Below are 15,032 nucleotides of genomic sequence, written 5' to 3' on the forward strand. Positions count from 1 at the left end.
AAGCAGATTGCTTAGCATCTTCAAAACCTGCCAAAAAATCTAAACACCCGCTTCAAAATCTGCTTTCGTATTGGTCTTTGTTTATAATTTTTCAAATTTCCGAAGTCATAAGGGGGGGGGGGGGTTAAAGCAGCAACACGACCACATATTATTTTAGCTTAGACTTACAGTGTTATCTCATCCAAAGAATAAGCAAAACAAAATGTCATAAATAATTTACGGCATCAATGCATTGTTGATTTTCACCGCGTTTTGTAGTCAAGGAAACATCACAGCTACCAAGAATTTAATCCAATTAGTTTTTCACGGGTTCGCGGACAAATAATTGTATCACAATAGGCCGGTCTGCCCTTGGAGTTGCAACTAGAATAGGCCTATTATTAGTAACAGTTACCCAGTCTACCTGTAGCGAGTGGTATTTATAATAAATAATACATGTATATATTGTGGAAATTATCGTTCATAATCCCGCTACGTTTTACATTATAATTTTAAAAAAGTAATAGCACAAAATTTCCCCGAAAGGCGCTGCTTTATGGTCACCATTTTGCATTTGCAATAGCATTTAAATTATGCTTTTAATATTACTTTAGCTATTTTGTATTATTTATGTACCAAAATGTTTCCATTACAGCCTTTCAACCAACCGCATCGACATTATTTACAGTGTTTTTTATTTGATGATACATCTGACGTTGTTAACTCATCCAAGGAAAACGCTGTACAATAATCGATGCGTTCTTGATTTCACAGCGTGAATTCTTGCCATGGAAACTAGCGAGCAAGATTTTCACCAGCAATTTTTCTGTCACAGAAATGGCCGATCTGTCCTTGGACTTGTGCCTTTCTCTCCTGCAAGACTCTACGCGTAGCAATTTGTATTTATTTTGTTTTTAAGGTGACGCCCCCCCCCCTTCTCATCTTTCTAACCACATGCATGTTATAACAAACGGTTTTCAAACGCTTTTCACAGACCAACTCGTCCGATCACACACCATTAACATTTTAAGTTTAAAGGCAGTGGACACTATTGGTAATTACTCAAAATAATTATTAGCATACAACCTTTCTTGGTGACGAGTAATGGGGAGAGGTTGATGGTATAAAACATTGTGAGAAACGACTTCCTCTGAAGTGCTATAGTTTTCGAGAAAGGAGTACTTTTCCACGAATTTGATTTCGAGGTCTCAGATTTAGAACTTGAGGTCTCGAAATCAACCATCTAAACGCACACAACTTTGTATGACAAGGGTGTTTTTTCTTTCATTATTATCTCGCAACTTTGATGACCGATTGAGCTCAAATTTTCACACAGGTTAGTCATTTTATGCATAATGTTGAGATACACCAAGTGTGAAGGCTAGTCTTTTACAATTACCAATAGTGTCCACTGTCTTTAACAAAAATCATCAAAATAACTTTACACTTCTTTGGAGAATTCATACCGTTAACTCTTCGAAGAAGCAACCAAACAGACACATCCTTCATTGTTTCCATCCGTCGCATTCATAATGTCATCTTTGAAAACAAAATGGCACCGGGCAACTTTATTGATCAGTTCGGTTGCCATGATTTGAACAGGAGAAAAACACAACGGTTACTACATCATACAAAAAAAACACCTAATAATGACAGATATTTTTTGTCTCGTATTTTTCGTACACGTGTATCATAATTGCTGTGCGCAATTGAATTACATAATGAAACTGGGCACCTTTCTTGTGATTTAAAAAACAAAACAGAGAACGCTGGTCAAACCAAAAGCACTGTAGGATGCTTTCCTTAAATGAGACCTAAAATGCTAACCGTGCTCTCGAAGTTACCATTCTAAGTACTAGTTTCTGGGTGAAAAGAAAGCTAATCGTTGTGACCTAGCCGAAACAATGAAAATGGCAAGTACAGGCTATATGCTTTACCTCCATTTGAAATCAGAAGGGGTTGATTGCATTGAACAGAGAGAAGCAGTGACGTCATCCACTGTTTACGCCACTGCAGAAAAAGCACGACTTTGATGGGGCCGACCTTTTTATTAAGCCAATATCATGGTCCAAAAATATAAACCATCATAAACATGGGTTTTTCTTGTGTACGATGGTTTTCCCCAATGTTTATGAAATATGCATGAAACTGTATCAACACTCCATCAATTTGTAACCAATGTAATAAGTGTAGACTGGGATGCCATATTATTTCAAAATGGTATCTTGCACGAAATAACATGAACATCTTCAAACACAGAGCCAATTTGAAACAAAACCATCATTTATTACGCTAAACTGAATTGTAATACGCCAATGAATATTACCACAGAAAAATCAACAATCGCAGCAACACATAGTCCACCATTCGAGAAGACATGACTCTTTGGCGCTGACTAATAGAATACAAACTAGGACACCAAGGTTGTTCACAGAACAGTGAAGACGACCATAAGTTATTTCGACCATGAAATGTCTATGGATTCAAAGTGTTTTGTATTGGGGGGGGGGGGGGGGGGGGGCTGTCACACTTTGAAACGTGGAGTAACAGGTTGTTTTCGTAAGCGATAGCTGTTCGTGGCCTAAGGAATACATGATTGTATAATAATTATAGTCAATGCTACATACAGGCATCTAGACTATACCACCTTCTGAAATAGGGAAGGGGTTGCTAAGAGATGACTTTGGACTGTGATGATTGACGACGAAAACAGGTGTATTTATTGTTAAACCAAATTCCCAGCTTACTCTATAAAGCAAGTGTTAAGAGATTTTGTTTACTTCAAGTTTTTAAATTTGCGCCTAAACACGTACGAACTGACTACAGTAGATGCCACTCCCTCTATTATAATGATATCTACTCCCTCTTGAGCGATATACGTCACGCGTGGATTCAAGCAATCCATAATTTCAACTGCCGAGTCGAGATAGACTGGTTGTGAAAAGACACACAAAAAATGACTACATCTTTCACCTTTGCGATACTCGCATGGGTGTTCCTGAGGGTATCAGCAGCGACTGGGGACAGTTGCAGCCTGGCTGAGTCCCCTAGGGTCCTGCCTTATCGATACCAAGAACTGAAGAGTTCCTCGTGCCCGAACCAATCAAAAAGCTCAGTTCGGATCAAGTGTATGGTTTTTTGCCCGAGGCACACTCAAAAACAGCTCAACGATTCTACCAAGCTCAACGATTCTACCAAGCAAGAAGTCAACCCACCCACTGAAGAAAAGACGACGATAACCAAGACAGAACAAGAGTCACCAGCAACGGAAACATCACCGACTGAACGAGTAAGTTGTTTTTATTAGGGGCTCCGCGGTCCTTTACCAATGTAGACATAAAATATAGAGTCCTCGAAAAAAGGTGGTTCAGAACGCCACATACGAAGTGGGAGCAAAATACAAAAAAAAAAAAAACGTGGGGACTTGAAACACTTGTGTATATAACACACGTCCACACAATGCTTTTTACAGTGGGAATATTATTCCCTTGAAGTGTAGATTAAGGAATGTCCACACAGTGAATTGCGCCACACAGAGCTGTGGACTTGCGGGAGTGCCCTTATGGGGCATTTCACACAATTGATCTAGATCTGCCAGGGAGCCTGCAGGTTATTTTATGAAATAATAGGTATCCGAGTATAACCTTATTCAAAGTAAGTGTGGTTGTACTTTTGTGTACGAAGTTGGCACATTTTGAATAAAAGATATTTATGTGTGTTGCAATTAGGGATTATTATTCTCCTGCGTGGACATTATTCGCTTCCGATGTTCGGTGATAACTATCTAAAAAACGCGACCATATTTTTTCAGATGTTCATTTGAATGTATACATCTACTTTAGGATTAATTAAAACAATCGAACGGTTCCAAGAACAAAAAGTACACTTTGTCTTTAAATAATTATGATGTCATCGTTTAATTTTGAATGTTACCTTTTAACAAAAAAAGTCAGAGGCATGCTGAAAACCACGTCCAGGTTTGAACTGAAAGATGTTTACAATTTGGGTAAAAAAGGGTGCATTTGAGGACCAAATTATGTTACTCCAGCTGATTTCTTTCCAAACACCCCCATCCCGGCCAACAACAGAGCAATCTTATTTGCATGTTCATATTATTATATACTGACACTTTAGCAGGTGACAATGTGAGTATCTGTACCGGCGTAAATGTGGGTGTTGTCCCCATAGTTGTGTGTTCCCAGAAATAACACGGTCTGCAGAAAGTCTAGTCAAAAGAGGGCGCTAATCGTTGACAACTCCCAATGAGTTATTAGAAGGCAGGCATCGATTAGTAAAATACTCAAGCTTCACTTCAACGATAGCTCAAGACCAAATTGAATAACCTTGAATTACTGGTGGATAACTGGCTCTCAATTAAGTTTAATAAGGGGCAAATTAATTAGGCTTTTGTGAAGAACCCAAGTTCTAACGTGTATGGGCTCATACTAATGGGTGACTTATAGGGATACTAGGTTTCGGCAGTAGACTTTCCAGGTAAAATGTCCATATACCTTTATTACTCGGTCGTGCGCTGTGGGCGTTGAATAAAGGTGCATGCTGGTCTAGCTAGCGCTCAAGTTTGATCCCTATCTGGGTAGACCAACATGCACCTCATTCACCAGTTAGCGCTTGCGCAATGGGTATTTGCAAAAAGGTCTTTGCAATAAGAAATTTGGTTGTATCGCCTATAGGTATTTGCAAAAAAGGTCTGATGAGTATGAGCATGCACACTCTACCGAGAACAATGGATTTTACCTGGTGTGTCTGCTGCCACCAAGCGTTCCAAAAGTCCCCCATTGACTTTGTTCCATTTATGTCTCTAGGTCACCACAGTTTCATTGGAAGTTTCAACACAAGCACCCGACACTACTTCAGCAAAAACAGGTAGGAAATGGGGCTACGTGTTAACAACCATTTTAAATCATCGTCGTTGTTACCATGTTATGTCGTTTGTTTTGTAACGGTGAACCGTAGATCTAAACAAAAAATCATTATTTATCCCAAAGCTTGTCAAATTCGGAAGCAATAAAATTACACAATATTCTGCCATTCTAAATATTGTTAGCTGTTTATTTAGGGTTACCCGTGTCTGCTTTACTTAAATTTTCAGAACGTAAAATTTAAGCAGCTATGTGAGCCAAGCTGGCTAGGGATTAATTTTACGTTGCCAAATGAACAACATTAGGCTCAAATTAGAAATCAGTATTGGCACATTCATAAAAGAAATGTTTTTCTAACGAAATGTTTGCACAAATCAATTTCAAAACAAAACAAAGCACGAAATAATTATGACGACTGAACATCAAGCTTTTAATAATATCTTCGAACCATTATTTCGATTTGCATGATCCGGAAATCCAGTGCCTACAACGGTTCACTTATGCTTCGCTTTACACAAAGCTTTGCGGTTTTGGATGCTTGTAGTGCCAATGAAATGAAGGACGTGCGGGGACGATTTTGGGAGGGGCAACTTTTTGTCAGATTAATTTAATTATCGCTGCAGCCTTGTGAATCATGTCTAATGCGGATAGTTGCCCAACAGAAATCAATGGGTGTGTTTTAAGTCTCAAACAAAAATTAAACAGATTTCGGCATTAAATAAATACGATTGGTGTTATGCAGGATCAGTAAACAAATCAATCTCAATATCAATGTTTAAGACATCGGCAATGAATTCTATAGAATCGAACAAGATTGAATTTATTGATTAATCTTCAATATTGTACTTTATACTCCAGTCGATACTGAAGGTCCTAAGGTGAACTGCCCACCAGATGTGTTCGGCTTTACCAACGACAGCAATACTCCTGCAATGGTTCAGTGGTATGCGTACTATGAATATGCGTATTATGAATATGCGTATTATAAATATGCGTATGACTATGAAGATGGATCATACCACCAAGTCACATGCATGGACGATGCCGAAGGGATAACTGTCCAATCAAATGACTTCTTCAAAGTGGGTACCACCAACGTCACGTGTACGGCGTGGGATACTGCTGGTAACCCTGGAAAATGTACATTCCTAGTTACTGTCACAGGTTTGTAAGAACACCAATGATAACTTAAAGAAATAAAATCAAGTATTTTTCTGTGTAGTTGGAACATCCAACCAACATGTTCATTTCACATGGTTCGTACCAAGTGTTTGGAGCGGGTTAATTGCCACTTAGCAATATGAACATGAATTATGGGAAACAATGTTTCTTAGCATGTTTATCTTAGTCTTGTCTAGAATGATGAACTAAACCAATGGATGAAAAGTGGATTGCCTCGTGGTTGGTTTATACAACTTCACCAATTTAAAAAAAAAAAAAAAAAAAACGCAGCTTCTGCCGTCGATTTCTTGACAAAATGAAAAGCGTAAAAAACACATCCATAGCAGCGTTTCAGAGTTCCCAACCCCTGGATTTGAACATTCATAACTCAACCCATTGAGGTTGCGTATTTCTGTACTTATTTTCTCAAAATGTAAGTTTCCGGGTGAGGTTGTTTTCCCTTTTAGGGCCAAGCGGCGAGCCAGTTTGCAACTTGAGTAGCCTCGGTATCGGAAGTGGCGCCATAGTCTACCATCTGGCAACTGCAAAGAACATGTTATTTTTTAGCAATCATTTTCAGAAAAAAACACATGTTAAAATAAAACGCGAAATAGTTAGGACGACTTAAATATTATTGGAAGCTTTGAAAAAATTCGCATGACCTGGAAATTCGCATGACCTGGAAATTCCCCCCCCCCCAAAAAAAAAAATATATATATAAATAAATAAAAAGAAACATCGAAAAAACAAAACATCAAACGGTCTAGGGCCTCGCCTAAACAGATGTCGGTTGTGGGTGTTTTGTTTGTCACGTGAATATCGCAACAGTCGCAAGTATGACGTCAGACGTGGTTGGTTACAAGAAATAAGGTGTGTGTGTGTGTGTCCAATTCAAAGACGTTATTACAGAGTAAACTGATTCCGCCCATTGCGTCGGACCAGTAAACCTTTTGAAAACAATAATTAATCCAGCCCAATATCATTAAGAGAGATTACCATCACATGGTGTTATCGTAAACCTTATATATCATATTTCCATTACTATATCATATTTCCACCATGCAAAGCGAGTAGGAAATGGGGCTAGGTGTTTATAACCGTTTCAAATCATTGTCGTTGTTACCATCTTATATCGTTTGTGTAGTAACGGTGAACCGTAGATCTAAACAAAACACTTGAAAATATCATCAATTTCAAAACAAAACAAAGCACGAAATAATTATGACGACTGAACATCAAGCTTTTAATAATATCTTCGAACCAATATTTCGATTTGCATGATCCGGAAATCCACTGCCCCCAACGGTTCACTTGTGCTTTGCTTTACACAAAGCTTTGCGGTTTTGGATGCTTGTAGTGCCAATGAAATGAAGGACGTGCGGGGACGATTTTGGGAGGGGCAACTTTTTGTCAGATTAATTACATTATCGCTGCAGTCTTGTGAATCATGTCTAATGCGGATAGTTGCCCAACAAAAATCAATGGGTGTGTTTTAAGTCTCAAACAAAAATAACACAGACTTCGGCAGTTTATACAAACAATTTTTATCAGGCAGGATCAGTAACCTTTAAACAAATGAATCAATCTCAATATCAATGTTAAGGACATCGGCAATGAATTCTATAGTATCGAACAAGATTGAATTTATTGATTAATCTTCAATATTGTACTTTATACTCCAGTCGATACTGAAGGTCCTAAGGTGAACTGTCCCCGAGATGTGTTCGGCTTTACCAACGACAGCAATACTCCTGCTATGGTTCAGTGGTATAGGTATTATAAATATGCGTATGACTATGAAGATGGATCATACCACCAAGTCACATGCATGGACGATGCCGAAGGGATAACTGTCCAATCAGATGACTTCTTCAAAGTGGGTACCACCAACGTCACGTGTACGGCGTGGGATACTGCTGGTAACCCTGGAAAATGTACATTCCTAGTTACTGTCACAGGTTTGTAAGAACACCAATGATAACTTACAGAAATAAAATCAAGTATTTTTCTGTGTAGTTGGAACATCCAACCAACATGTTCATTTCACATGGTTCGTACCATGTGTTTGGAGCGGGTTAATTGCCACTTAGCAATATGAACATGAATTATGGGAAAAAATGTTTCTTAGCATGTTTATCTTAGTCTTGTCGTGAATGATGAACTAAACCAATGGATGAAAAGTGGGTTGCCTCGTGGTTGGTTTATACCACTTCACCAATTTTAAAAAAACAAAAAAATCGCAGCTTCTGCCGTCGATTTCTTGACAAAATGAAAAGCGTAAAAAACACATCCATAGCAGCGTTTCAGAGTTCCCAACCCCTGGATTTGAACATTCATAACTCAACCTATTGAGGTTGCGTATTTCTGTACTTATTTTCTCAAAATGTAAGTTTCCGGGTGAGGTTGTTTTCCCTTTTAGGGCCAAGCGGCGAGCCAGTTTGCAACTTGAGTAGCCTCGGTATCGGAAGTGGCGCCATAGTCTACCATCTGGCAACTGCAAAGAACATGTTATTTTTTTAGCAATCATTTTCAGAAAAAAACACATGTTAAAATAAAACGCGAAATAGTTAGGACGACTTAAATATTATTGGAAGCTTTGAAAAAATTCGCATGACCTGGAAATTCCCCCCCCAAAAAAAATATATATATATATAAATAAATAAAAATCACATCGAAAAAACAAAACATCAAACGGTCAAACATCAAGCTTTTAATAATATCTTCGAACCAATTCGATTTGCATGATCCGGAAATTCACTGCCCACAACGGTTCACTTATGCTTCGCTTTACACAAAGCTTTGCGGTTTTGGATGCTTGTAGTGCCAATGAAATGAAGGACGTGCGGGGACGATTTTGGGAGGGGCAACTTTTTGTCAGATTAATTTAATTATCGCTGCAGTCTTGTGAATCATGTCTAATGCGGATAGTTGCCCAACAAAAATCAATGGGTGTGTTTTAAGTCTCAAACAAAAATAACACAGACTTCGGCAGTTTATACAAACAATTTTTATCAGGCAGGATCAGTAACCTTTAAACAAATGAATCAATCTCAATATCAATGTTAAGGACATCGGCAATGAATTCTATAGAATCGAACAAGATTGAATTTATTGATTAATCTTCCATATTGTACTTTATATTCCAGTCGATACTGAAGGTCCTAAGGTGAACTGTCCCCGAGATGTGTTCGGCTTTACCAACCACAGCAATACTCCTGCTATGGTTCAGTGGTATAGGTATTATACATATACGTATCATAAATATGCGTATGACAACGAAGATGGATCATACCACCAAGTCACATGCATGGACGATGCCGAAGGGATAACTGTCCAATCAGATGACTTCTTCAAAGTGGGTACCACCAACGTCACGTGTACGGCGTGGGATACTGCTGGTAACCCTGGACAATGTACATTCCTAGTTACTGTCACAGGTTTGTAAGAACACCAATGATAACTTAAAGAAATAAAATCAAGTATTTTTCTGTGTAGTTGGAACATCCAACCAACATGTTCATTTCACATGGTTCGTACCATGTGTTTGGAGCGGGTTAATTGCCACTTAGCAATATGAACATGAATTATGGGAAAAAATGTTTCTTAGCATGTTTATCTTAGTCTTGTCGTGAATGATGAACTAAACCAATGGATGAAAAGTGGATTGCCTCGTGGTTGGTTTATACCACTTCACCAATTTAAAAAAAAACCAAAAAATCGCAGCTTCTGCCGTCGATTTCTTGACAAAATGAAAAGCGTAAAAAACACATCCATAGCAGCGTTTCAGAGTTCCCAACCCCTGGATTTGAACATTCATAACTCAACCTATTGAGGTTGCGTATTTCTGTACTTATTTTCTCAAAATGTAAGTTTCCGGGTGAGGTTGTTTTCCCTTTTAGGGCCAAGCGGCGAGCCAGTTTGCAACTTGAGTAGCCTCGGTATCGGAAGTGGCGCCATAGTCTACCATCTGGCAACTGCAAAGAACATGTTATTTTTTTAGCAATCATTTTCAGAAAAAAACACATGTTAAAATAAAACGCGAAATAGTTAGGACGACTTAAATATTATTGGAAGCTTTGAAAAAATTCGCATGACCTGGAAATCCCCCCCCCCAAAAAAAAAAAAATATATATATAAATAAATAAAAAGAAACATCGAAAAAACAAAACATCAAACGGTCTAGGGCCTCGCCTAAACAGATTTCGGTTGTGGGTGTTTTGTTTGTCACGTGAATATCGCAACAGTCGCAATTATGACGTCAGACGTGGTTGGTTACAAGAAATAAGGTGTGTGTGTGTGTGTCCAATTCAAAGACGTTATTACAGAGTAAACTGATTCCGCCCATTGCGTCGGACCAGTAAACCTTTTGAAAACAATAATTAATCCAGCCCAATATCATTAAGAGAGATTACCATCACATGGTGTTATCGTAAACCTTATATATCATATTTCCATTACTATATCATATTTCCACCATGCAAAGCGAGTAGGAAATGGGGCTAGGTGTTTACAACCGTTTCAAATCATCGTCGTTGTTACCATGTTATATCGTTTGTGTAGTAACGGTGAACCGTAGATCTAAACAAAACACTTGAAAACATCATTATTTATCACAAAGCTTGTCCAATTCGGAAGCAATCAAATTACATAACTATGCCATTCTAAATATTGTTAGCTGTTTATCAAAGGTTACCCGTGTGTGCTTTACAGAACGTAATATTATTTAGCAGCTATGTGAGCCAAGCTGGCTAGGGATGAATTTTACGTTGCCAAATTGACCACATTAGGCTCAAATTTGACATCAGTTTTGGCACATTCACAAAACATGTTTTTCTAACAAAATGTTTGGACAAAGCCATTTTAAAACAAAACAAAGCACGAAATAATTATGACGACTGAACATCAAGCTTTTAATAATATCTTCGAACCAATAATATTTCGATTTGCATGATCCGGAAATCCACTGCCCCCGACGGTTCACTGGTGCTTCGCTTACACAAAGCTTTGCGGTTGGATGTTTGTAGTGCCAATGAAATGAAGGATGTGCGGGGACGATTTGGGGAGGGGCAACTTTGTGTCAGATTAATTTAATTATCGCTGCAGTTGTGAATCATATCCAATGCGGATAGTTGCCCAACAGAAATCAATGGGTGTGTTTTAAGTCTCAAACCAAAATTAAACAGATTTCGGCATTAAGTAAATACGATTGGTATCATGCAGGATCAGTAAACAATTCAATCGCAATGTTAATGTTAAGGACATCGGCAATGAATGTCATAGTATCGAACAAGATTGAATTTATTATTTAATCTTCAATATTGTACTTTTTACTCCAGTCGATACTGAAGGGCCTATAGTGAACTGCCCACTAGAAGTGTTCGGCTTTACCAACAGCGATACTCCTGCTATGGTTCAGTGGTATGCGTATTATGAATATGCGAATTATGAACCTGCGTATGACTATGAAGATGGATCATACCACCAAGTCACATGCATGGACGATGCCGAAGGGATAACTGTCCAATCAGATGACTTCTTCAAAGTGGGTACCACCAACGTCACGTGTACGGCGTGGGATGCTGCTGGTAACCCTGGACAATGTACATTCCTAGTTACTGTCACAGGTTTGTAAGAACACCAATGATAACTTAAAGAAATAAAATCAAGTATTTGTCTATGCTGTTGGAAAATCAAACAGATTAATTTCACAGTTGTTCGTACCAAGTGTTTTGAATAGGTGTAACGAGTTAAAGGCCACATAGCAAATAAACATAAAACATGGGAAACTATTTTGTTGTTTCTTAACATGTCTTACTTAGTCTTGTCATGAATGAAGAATCAAACCAACGTATGAAAAGTTGTAACGACTCGTGGTCAGCTACCACTTCATCAAAATGTCATAAAAGAACGCAGCTTCTACGGTCGATTAAGTGACAAAATGAAAAGCGTAAAACCACATAGAAGCGTTTCAGAGTTCCAGAGGCGTTTCAGAGCCGTACTTTACATAGATTTGAACGTAACCTAACTCGACCTTTTTGGTAGCGTATTTCTGTACTTGTTTTCTCAAAATGTAAGTTTCCGGGTGAGGTTGTTTTCCCTTTTAGGGCCAAGCGGCGAGCCAGTTTGCAACTTGAGTCGCCTCGGTATCGAAAGTGGCGCCATAGTCTACCATCTGGCAACTGCAAAGAACATGTTATTTTTTAGCAATCATTTTCAGAAAAAAACACATGTTAAAATAAAACGCGAAACATGGTGCTATCGTAAACAAATCAATCGCAATGTTAATGTTAAGGACATCGGCAATGAATTCTATAGTATCGAACAAGATTGAATTTATTATTTAATCTTCCATATTGTACTTTATATTCCAGTCGATATTGAAGGGCCTATAGTGAACTGCCCACTAGAAGTGTTCGGCTTAACCAAAGACAGCAATACTCCTGGTATGGTTCAGTGGTATGCGTATGCGTATGACAACGAAGATGGATCATACCACCAAGTCACATGCATGGACGTTGCCGAAGGGAGGAATGTCCAAATAGGTGACCTCTTCGAAGTGGGTACCACCACAGTCACTTGTACGGCGTCGGACGCTGCTGGTAACTCTGGAAGCTGTTTATTTGTAGTTACTGTCACAGGTTTGTAAGAACATCAATGATAACTTAAAGAAATAAAATCAAGTATTTGTCTATGTTGTTGGAAAATCTAACAGGTTAATTTCACAGTTGTTCGTACCAAGAGTTTTGAATGTGTGTAACGAGTTAAAGGCCACATAGCAAATAAACATAAAACATGGGAAACTATTTTGTTGTTTCTTAACACGTCTATCTTAGTCTTGTCATGAATGAAGAATCAAACCGTAGTATGAAAAGTTGTAACGCCTCGTGGTTAGTTACCACTTCATCAAAATGTCATAAAAGAACGCAGCTTCTACCGTCGATTAATTGACAAAATGAAAAGCGTAAAAACCACATACATAGAAGCGTTTCAGAGTTCCAGAGGGCGTTTCGGAAGCGTATTTTGTATGGATTTGAACATAACCTTACTCGACCTTTTTTGATAGCGTATAGATCTTTCTTTTGTTGATAAACAATCCGCCTTGGTTGGCATGGTCGGCCGAATGTTAGTAAAACACTAAATCTTAAAAACAGATGTTTTAACCAAATTCAGCATTTTCTGCAAACTTTCAATTAAATAATATACCTCTCATAATTATTTGTTTTGTTTTTAACAAAATCAACAAATTTGGTTACATTGTTACCAAAAATAGCGATCTTTTCTTAATTTGCACTTACGGCTTTTTTGGCCACGCAGTGTGACGTCACACGCAAGAGCTTACAATAAATAAGGTGCGTGTTCAATTCAAAGTTGCTATGCAGAGTAAACAGATTCTGCTCAGTTTTAAAAAAGCATCATATCGCGTCGGATAGGTAAACCTGACAATTGAATACATTCCAATATCAATTTGTAGGACATAGGTGATTAAGTGTTTGTTTGTTTTATGTACTTTTTATCCAGTTTGTAACATCAATCGCCTCGGTATGGAAAGCGGCGCCATAGAAGACCATCAAATTACTGCAAAGAACGTCTTGAACGACGACTACGCAAACTACGGACAATCACTAGCTCGGTTCAACAGCAATGGTTAGTAGTATCCCCTTTTCAGAAACCATACAAAAAACTAACGCATAGGTTAATTGTTTTACATAACGCAAGTGGACAAGCAAGAGGGCAGTGCAGAGTTTGTGAAACACCAAGGTAATTTATACAATGAAACATCACACTGAATGTTTTCTTCTGTGTTGGATTAGTACAAGGTTAACAGTAAAATATCATCCTCAAAAATAAATTACATTCCTATTGTTATCGAGAGAAATAGTTCTACTTCAGAATTATTTTCTTCCCTCAACCCAAAAATATAAATCATCAAAATTGTGTAAGTGCCAAGGATTATTTATGCGGTCCGTTTGACTGTTCTTCTATTAGTTTTGTTTGATAAACTATGTGATTTGAAGCCACGTGAGTGTACAATAAATGCTGTTAACATAAACTGTCTGGTGCGGAATCCTGTCGACACAAACAAGAGGGCAATTTATTCAATATAACTTATAACCAAATTTGTTGTTTTGTATTAGGTCACAAAACGAAAGAATATAATTTCCACTGTTCATTCTTATTTTTCAGGGACAACTACTTCAGTAAATTCCCTTTCTTCAATCCCAAAATAAATCATTAAAATAAATTTCAGGTACCCGTGGTGATCCGTCTTGATCGTTTGTGATTGTGCCGATACTGTTTGTAAAAATTGTATTTGCAGTCGCCCGAGCGTACAATAGCTAATTTTAACACAAAGAGCTAAGAAACAAAACCTGTCGTTTAAACAGGTTCCTGGTGTGGACAACGGTTGACTAGCACATGGATTCAGGTGAATTTCCTCCGCACTGTGTACATCTACGGCCTGATCATCCAGGGCCGCTACGAATCAGACGGATACGTGATTGGTTTTCGTCTGAAGTATGGAGATGATGAAAACTCATTGATGTATATGGAGGACATGGGATCCCGAAAGGTACGACATGGATTTTTTATTTTTTTTTAATTGCTTTAAGTGAAACAAATTACTTCAAATCGCATTGATAACGGATGTTCTCGTTGCTCCAGTTCAAGGTTGGAAGGTCATGTTCATATACATTAATTGGTAGACGTGTTGAGACCCGCGACAATCCGAAACAACATTTCACAGGAGATCTCACCATACTCCCGTTTTACCTTAGCATGAACTTCCTGACATCCACAAAATATTATCAATCCAAGATAATTAATACTAAGAGTAATAATGATAAACAAAAGCCCCTTTTCACACGAGAGCAATTAAGCATGGATTCCTTGCAAAATTGTAGCATGTTTGTAACATCCTACAAAATGTAACTCCTGTGAACGGACAATAATGTTGTTCTATACTCTCCAAGTTCTCTTGCAAAATCTCGTCAAACATTGCTACATTTTACAACC

Source organism: Asterias rubens, chromosome 11 (assembly GCF_902459465.1).
Source record: "Asterias rubens chromosome 11, eAstRub1.3, whole genome shotgun sequence".
NCBI lineage: Eukaryota > Metazoa > Echinodermata > Asteroidea > Forcipulatida > Asteriidae > Asterias > Asterias rubens.